Below are 8926 nucleotides of genomic sequence, written 5' to 3'. Positions count from 1 at the left end.
CATTACACCAAATACACAAAATAATGTTCTTTTTAGCAACATCATATGACCCCTTTAACACCACGGGTCATCAATAAGGGGCAGATTTGGTCCTCAGTTTGTGTTTCCAACACACTTTTTCACAGCGCGCATCATGCGCTCAAACTCATCAAAAGTCAACAAGTTCCACAAGCAACAACGACTTATCCAAGTGACTGCTGCAGAACGCACGCGCGAGAGAGAGACGAGGCAGCGCAGATCGCACGTCTCATAAGTGAGTGAGAATTTACAGAACGTGGCACTTGCGTGAGTTAACACTGTACGCAATACCCGCAATCTCACACCATATTTCAGGCCGTGTAGATAGGCAAGCATAGCCTATATACAAATCATTTAGTAAGCAGAAATCCGAAATTTACCTTAACATATTAAGTTGAAACGCCTGAATTGATGCTTGAAGAATGCGCTTCCAGCAGCCATGATAAACAGTTGGCGGTTAAAGTTTTCTATGCACAATTTGATTTGACGAAAGTCACGAGACCTATTACTCTCTATCCAATCACGTTGATGGATAAAAATAAAATTAAAATAAGCATGTAACGACCACAAACGGAGGAAAATAGCGGAGTAAAAGTACCAATACATCACTTAAAATGTACTCAAGTAAAAGTAGAAGTACACAATTTTTAAACTACTCAAAAAAGTACAATTACTGATAAAAAACTACTTAATTACTGTAACGTGAGTATTTGTAATTCGTTACTTCACACCCCTGGCTATCAGTCCTTCAAATGGCAGAAGTGTTAAAAAAGACACACCATTACACTATCACAGTTATTAGTATTTGTACATAACCATTACACTGTATCAAAGTTACTAATATTTACATTACATATTTACATGTTTAGATTACACTGGTGAGCAAGAAACCGTATTAAAGTTAAATATATTTACATTTACATTATATTTAGTTTATATTTTATATTACAGTATTTACAAATAAAACCAAATTAATCCATCCCAAGTGTTTTGTCTAAGGCCAGATCTCTCTGTGGAAGACCGACTGAATGGTGGACCATGAAGAGGAAGAACTCATCGATGGGCTGCAGAGACCGACACTGTCAAAATACATTTCAAATAATTATGATACATATAATGCATGTAACGTGTGCATTAAGGGAGAGCAATAAATAACATTTATTTTCTTTCTCTGTTCCAAAGAATGCAATATCAATATTTACCATTGCATTGCTTGTTTCTCCAACTTCACTCCACGTTGTAGCTGTCCTTGCTCTGGTCACAAGAACCATGTTGTGGGATGCAGGTTCAAAAAGTCTCCAAAAGGCCATTGGTTGTAAATCACAAATCTAGATTGGATGTGAGACATGTTTTCCAAAAAATACACACCACAAAATCTAATAACAATGCAAGTAAGTTTGTGTACACTGAACCTGAAGGTTACTTTAAAAATGTATAATGTATTTAACATGTAAGTACTCTTATGAAAAAAAAAATTTTTAGCTGGGGTTTTAGCTTATTCTTCCTCATGTCATTCTAAACCATTATCAATTTCTTCTATGGGGAAAACTGTATGAATAGCTGACTGACACTAACATTATTTACAACATTTCTGTATGTCAATGAAGAAAGCAAGCCATATGGGTTTACAACAACATGAAGGTGAGTAGCTTAAATGACAGCTTTATTTTTATTTTTGGGTGAATCATCTATTAACTCGACAACATGTATTGCCCAGGCCCACAGAAGAGGTTTTTAAATAAATAGGCAACCACAGCGACAAAAAAATAAAAAAAAACATTCATAATAGGCCTACATTATATGTACATTGTATAAGGGTTTAGATCTTACCTAGTGTAGAACCGTGTTGACGTCATTCTTGAAGTGGCGACTGCAGACTCTAGGATCAAAAGTCATGTTAAAATTCTTACATCTAATACTGTAAATTCATTTGTTGCGAGTTTCTTCATCCAGGGGAGAAGTTAGGAAAAACCTTTGGGAAGCCTCACAAAACGGGACACTGCAAGCGAGACAAACCAACCTCACGGATGTTTAAACTTTATGGAAATCATCATTAAATAAGTTTTGTATTATATTACTGTGGTATAATGTGTTATATAGCAATAAAATGAATAAATATTATTTGATATTAATCGATAATCGTTAATTTACAAAAGATTGCGGCTGGTAATGCAATCACGCTATGGCTGAATACAGACCGGAAGCTTTTAAGCTATGGGATGAAATTAGACTCAAAATGATTAATAGATGCACGCATAATTATCCATGTACTGCATACATTTTATACATGTATCTTACTAACCACAAACAAATGCCTTTCAATTTGATTCTGTGGAATTCGGGATTAAATGATTGTGCAGCAATTTGTACAAATACAGACATGTTTGCGAATAAAAATGTTCTGTTCTGCATTAATTGCTACACCATTGCATACGCTGCAGCCTTTTCATTATCAAAATAAAATACAGTCAACCAAACATATAGATACACTATAGAATCTAGATACACTGGTTAATTAAAACAGCCTGTAGTACAATCCGTGCCGTTCAGCCTGAGCACGGGCCAAGCACAAAGCCTATTTGGTCATGTGAAGAGGACGATTTTTCATGTGAAGAAGACCATGAAATATATATATATATATATTTTGGAAAGCGGGTTAAGTACAAATCCTGGTTTACATAGGCCTAGTAAATAATAGTCTGTAGCATTCAAATTCAAATAGCCAACATTGTGACATTCATGCCAAATTATGAGAGTAAGGAAGAGGATTATAGGGCCAAACAATAAAAAAATAAAAAAACCCTACAGAATAAAGCCTATAATGCGAGATTAAACTCATTAAATATCCAGAAAAATGTAGAAATAAAATATTGAAAATAAAAATAATTAAATATTGAGAATAAAGTCGTTCATCAGTTAACTTCATCTTTGCAGCCGACACTGACTCAGAAAACAGTTTAATAATAAGTAGCCTATATAAAATATGTTCTAGCTATTTATGCGATCCGCTTGAGCGCGGAATAGGCTATAGCCTATAAAACGCTCGTTTAGTAGCTATAGTTTAAAGTTAATTTTATAATCAATTTATGATATATTAATGCAGAACAGAACATTTTTATTCGCAAACATGTCTGTATTTGTAAAAATTGCTGCACAATCATTTAATCCTGAATTCCACAGACTCAAATTGAAAGGTATTTGTTTGTGGTTAGTAAGATACATGTATAAAATTTATGCAGTACATGGATAATTGTGTGTGCATCTATTAATCATTTTGAGCCTAATATCATCCCATATTAAGCTTTCACCCGAAATACGTAGGCTGCGTGCCGTCACTGCCGTGCATAGAGTCAGTGCGCGCTTACGGCGACGACGTTGGTTGATTTAAAATGGGGCGCTTGTTTACATCTATGAGCGATTTTCTTGTTTTGTCGCAATGCGTCGTTCGTTTGCTGTGAATAAACAGCAATATGGAACTAAACTTTATAACAGTAAAAAACTCATCGCAGTTGGCTCAGACACAAACTTTGTTGAATGAACCGAATGTCTTCATGTGAGGTGAACCCACACTTACACTAACACATGTTTGTTTGTTTGTTTATTTACGTTTATCAAGAAAGTGTATGTTTTTCCATGTATCCAGTTTATTTCCTGTTTCTATATAACCTTAGGTTATTAACCTAGGCCTACATAAACACTCATTCTTTCCTTTGCACACACATTTAACATAACAGTTAACATGTAGGCCTACTTCCACACAGACAAGACACTATTTGAACTTGCGCACTTTTGACAGTCCAAAACTAACCTCTCAGTAAATATGAAAAAATAATGCAAATATTTATTGATTCATGGAGCACATGAAGTATTCAAGGTTTGGCATCAAATAGAATAGCCTATCTTGAGGAGAGCGTAATCAAGAGAGCTTTGAAATTTGATGGCTTATTTATGACTTGGATGTGTTACTGTAAACAGTACTGGCTTACAGCCCCACGGCAATAGTTAGATATATAAATAAAACATTGTACATATTGAATTAAAGACTAAAATTAAACGGGAGCGTCTGTCATAGGAATTATTATTGTTTTGTTTTTTTCCAGTAGAGGGCAGCATTACATCGGTACAATTTTGGCCTAGTGACTACCCCGAATGTTTTCCAGGATGGGACTATATAACAGGTATACACAAAACCCGTATATTTATTTATTCTGCAATAATTTATTCCAAAGGGCTACTTTTGGTGTGTTTTTGTCAAATATTTCAGAATATGGATTTGAAAGTTTGTTGTGAGGCTCTCTGGGGTTTTATCAGGTCTTCCTCTGGTTCTTGAAACGTTAGCATCTGAATACAAAAATGACTCTTAGGAGAGGATGTTCAAACATGATCCTCGCTGACTTCTAAAAACCAATGTTAGCGCTGGCATAATTGTTTGGCCGTGGCCCCAGAGCATTGTATGAATTAGATGCAACAGCTAATGGTGTACAGGTGACACTTCAAGGGCTCTCTGACACTTTAATGGAGTACGAAGAGGGTGCATGTGAAATGTGCTGTTAGAGAATGCAGTTAGAAATCACATGTGTGTGTGTGTATGTGTGACTGAAGTAGCATCTGACTTGAACATCCCCCTTTGATCCCCCATCCAGCTCTTTGTGAGAGTTTCCTGGTATCATCCTGTCCATTTAGCAATCGCTGCTGTAAATTACAGAGGCAAGAGGTCATGGGCAACCATGCCATACATTTGGAAAATTGTGTGTCATTATTGCATATTATCATAGTTATTTTATGTAACATCATAAAGGTACTTTTGATGTTTGTTTTGTGTGTGTGTGTGTGTGTGTGTGTGTGTGTGTGTCTGTATTAGTTTGGTATGTTATCTTTGTACACTTTTTCTTTCTTTTCATTATTTCTTTTTCTGTTTCTTTTTTAAAAATGTTGATTATTCATAGCTTAGATGAAAAGCCTCAGTATTAGAAGTAGTCCCATCTCCTCAGGTCATACCTTGTTGTTTTGGCAGAGATTGTCAGTTTATTGATTTCACATTAAGCTCACAACCTTCCTGCCCTTTCTAACTCTGAATATTTAGATGAATTTTACTTGACAAAGAAGACTTCATTAAATATTCATGTAACTAGATCAGCGCACTCAAATGTACTTTTCTGCTGAAATACCATCTACAAAACCGTCTTGGTTCTTACTACCCTTTGAATCATTGTTTAATTTTACCAAGGAAGAGGATAATGAGTGTTGCCGCACATCTAAGCAAGGCTACTGCAGTTGGTCTATGTAACTGGCTTACACACAGCTTGTAAATTGATTTTTTTTTGCATCACACAAGGTTCAAGGTTGGGATAAAATGTCCTTCTAATGGAATTAAACTTCAATTCAATCAAATGCAGTTGTACTAAAAGCTGTTCATCCAATTTTCCTTCACCTCTCTAGCTCGATTTTAGACACATCTTAGTCTCAAATTAGACAGTCGTTTTAGCATGGCTGATAAAGATACACTCTTAAAAATAAAGGTGCTTCAAAAGGTTCTTCAAGCGATGCCATAGAAGAACCATTTTCATCTCTTTCTTACCTTTTTATAATCTGAAGAACCTTCTTTCGCCACAAAGAACCATTTGTGAAACAGAAAGGTTCTTCAGATGTTAAAGGTTCTTTATGGAACCATTTAGACAAAAAGGTTCTTCTATGGCATCGTGAAGCACCTTTATTTTTAAGAGTGTAGGTGCTGTGTCTAAAAAAAAAAAAGGAATAAAAAATTCAATAAATAAAGATGAAAATAACAAAATGACTGAAAAATAATTAAAATGAAAATGAAAACGAAAAATATGAAAGCTAATTCAAAATATTAATATATTGTTATATATATTAATATATTGTTATATGTAAGCAATACTAAAATAACACTGGTCACATGCAAGTTTGGTAAAGAAACTTCTGCCTGCATTTTTTGGTATTCATTTTTTAAATTATTGTTATTTGAGCTATAACTGAGAAAAAGCCAAATTGAGATAATGTGGAACTACACTGTTCAGTTCACTCTGAGCGTTGAAGGTAGCCAATCAAGCCAAAGAGACCATTTGAAGATAATTTTACTTTTAATTTGAGTATTTTCAATGTTGATGCAGTCGCATCAGGTTTTTTCAGAACTAATGCATTTGCAGACAGAGTGACATTGTGTTGGGCAGTAACTAGTTACAGTAATAATATTACTTTTTGCAGTAACTAGTAGTGTAACTAATTACTAATAAGATTTCAGTAATAATATTACAGTTACCATCCATAAAACAGCTGTCACCAGTGCATCAGGAAAGCTTGGAATATGGAAAAGCTTACATGCAGGGGATGGACATATTGCCATTAGACTGATTTTGTCATGAGAAACACTGAACACTGATGTGTAAGTAGTGGCATTATGGAAGTTGTGGCATTACTTTACTCTGGCATTATACATGTCTTGCCCACCCACATCCCTCTGAACATGATATAAATTATATTACTATAATTAAAATTCTTATTAACTTATGTGATTTCTTTTCATAAAATACATCATGAAATATAATCATATTTGGGTAACAGAGAAATTATAGCTACAATTAGCTTCAAGCTTACACATGACAATTAATACAACACTTTTACTTAAAAGGCACTATCAGTCAGCATTGAGTGTTTGTAAAAACTTCTGACTGCGATCCCATGTAGATTTTGGTCAAATGATGAGGCAGAAATATATTGCTAGTAACATTTTAAAATAATTTTATGGGGAAAATACACAATTATGATCCGCACTCACGAGAACAATCTTCTGTTTTCTTTAAAGAAAACTAAAGAAAAAAGAAGATTGTTCTCGTGAGTGCGGATCATAATTTCCTATACTAAGTAACTCAACAGATTGACGCACCAAAATAAAAAGATCAAGTAACGCAAGAGCGCAGTGCAAATGACGTTGTTAGAAAATACACAATTACAACTTCTGTGGGGCGTGAAGAAATAACTAGTAGTGTAACTAATTACTGTTGCCAGATAGTAATATGTAAAGTAATATTACTTTTGAAAGGAGTAACTAGTAACGAGTAATAAATTACATTTTTGGAGTAACGAGTCCAACACTGGTGACATTATACATCCAACATTTCCAATTATGCATAAATATGTAATGATTTAGAAACCTAAAGATAAGAAACCTCACTACAGTATATGATTTGGATAAAAACTGGATAAAATCTACAGAACGTTTACTTGCCTGCTATCAGATTGTAGATCAGCCAAGGTTCAGGATAGTGAAAGATTACAAACGACTCACCTGCCTCAAAATTGAGCTTTTTCACTCTAGAGATGTGGAAATAATACAGATAAGACACTGTAAAGCCTATTATCTAAGGAGTTTCTGTAAGAGCTTCTGGTTCATAGTTCGCCCGAATAATGTTTACATGGTTCCCTAAAGAAACAAGAACATTTTCGAAATCCTTTATTGTTGTTACTTTTCTGTCACAAAAAGGTGTAATGAAAATATCTGATAACATTTTGAAAGTTTCTGAGGGCATCTTTTTAGGCTACATAGGATAGGTATCAGTGTAATGGAGTTATCATTGTTGTCTGTCTGAATGCTCACACAATCTGTACTTCCCTGCCGCATATATTGCAATTAGAGCTAATTGTTTGTCACAGTCATTGCAGCTAAACTTATGGCTGTATATTCAGTCTGATAAACAGATGTTAATTGCATTTCATTTAGCAGGAGGATAACTTATAGCCTGTTCAGAGGCCTAAATGATTTCTGTGGATTGTAGAAAGCTTGTTCATAATCCTAATGAGGTGATTTATAAAAACATTCAATTACTCTGTGATAGGTTAACACAGTATTGGGTACAGTTTTGCAACGCAATTCATTGGTGAACTTTCAAAGTGTGTGCTTTTACCTTCATGTTATTTCCCTGTATTATCACAGTAATGAGCTTGTTTCCTGTGATGGAACAGTATGCTGAAGTCAATGTTTCAGCACTGTTTTGAATTGCAGGCCAGATGCCATATTGAATTATATGCAGGTAAAAAATGAGGCTGGGATGGACTCAGTCTTTACAATGGTACATACTGTATAAAGGTAGTATATCATGTAATTTTCAAAACTGTATTTATGGAGTTTTTGTCTACTGAAAGGTGTGATTTTTTTTTTTTTTTTTCGGAAAGATGTTTTGTGAGCTGAACAATCCGTATGTTTTGTTAAACTGCGGTACTCTATTCCTCACAGCTTCGTTTTCATTCAAATTAAATATGGCATTAGCCTGACTAAAGTCTATGACCTTTTGTGATACACCGTCAAGCAGTTGAGAAATATTATTATATTATATATTAATTATTTATTTAATTAATTATATTATATTATATATTATATTAATTATTTTAAGAACTGGAGGCAGGTCCACAGACACATCAAATCAGTGTAATCCTGTTCAGTTAATGTTTATTTATGTTATTTATTCATTTATTCATTTTTTAAATTTGTTAAATTAGTTTTTTCCCCAAATAAAACAATTAAAATTTTAGAATTCATAATTTTTAACAAGTACAACTTTAATCTGCAAAAACATAAAGGCCCGGTTTCACAAACGGGTCTCAAAAAGCTTGTTTGATTGTGAATTTTAAGTTGCCAATAATAATTGTGTTGCCTAATAATGTGTGTGTGTATGCATACTGCAGTTAAACCATTGTTTTACTTTACATCTTAATTACAATGGTCAATACATGACAGTTGTCTGCTCCTTCCCACACACTTCAATGTGTCTACCTTTTTGATACCACTGACCCTTCCATTCTGCTATGCTAGTCATTAGATATGGACAATGCATGTTGGGTTAAATTAGTTAAAATGTAAGAATTAATACATTTGAACAACATATATATATAT

The 8926-nt window shown here is 34.0% G+C and overlaps 1 long non-coding RNA gene across 1 annotated transcript in view; it reads left to right on the top strand.

Moving 5' to 3' along the window:
- Window positions 1-3406: 3406 nt before the first annotated feature.
- The window catches only part of LOC107734558 (uncharacterized), an 87041-nt gene continuing 81521 nt past the window's right edge, over window positions 3407-8926 (top strand). The window contains exons 1-2 of the long non-coding RNA XR_001639107.1: window positions 3407-3576; window positions 4119-4196. This is a non-coding gene — a long non-coding RNA (uncharacterized LOC107734558). The remainder of the gene's footprint in view (window positions 3577-4118; window positions 4197-8926) is intronic.

This window comes from Sinocyclocheilus rhinocerous, unplaced genomic scaffold (genome assembly GCF_001515625.1).
Source record: "Sinocyclocheilus rhinocerous isolate Xijiao unplaced genomic scaffold, SAMN03320098_v1.1 scaffold580, whole genome shotgun sequence".
In the NCBI taxonomy this organism is placed as follows: domain Eukaryota; kingdom Metazoa; phylum Chordata; class Actinopteri; order Cypriniformes; family Cyprinidae; genus Sinocyclocheilus; species Sinocyclocheilus rhinocerous.
This window is presented reverse-complemented; position numbering and strand designations above follow the sequence as displayed.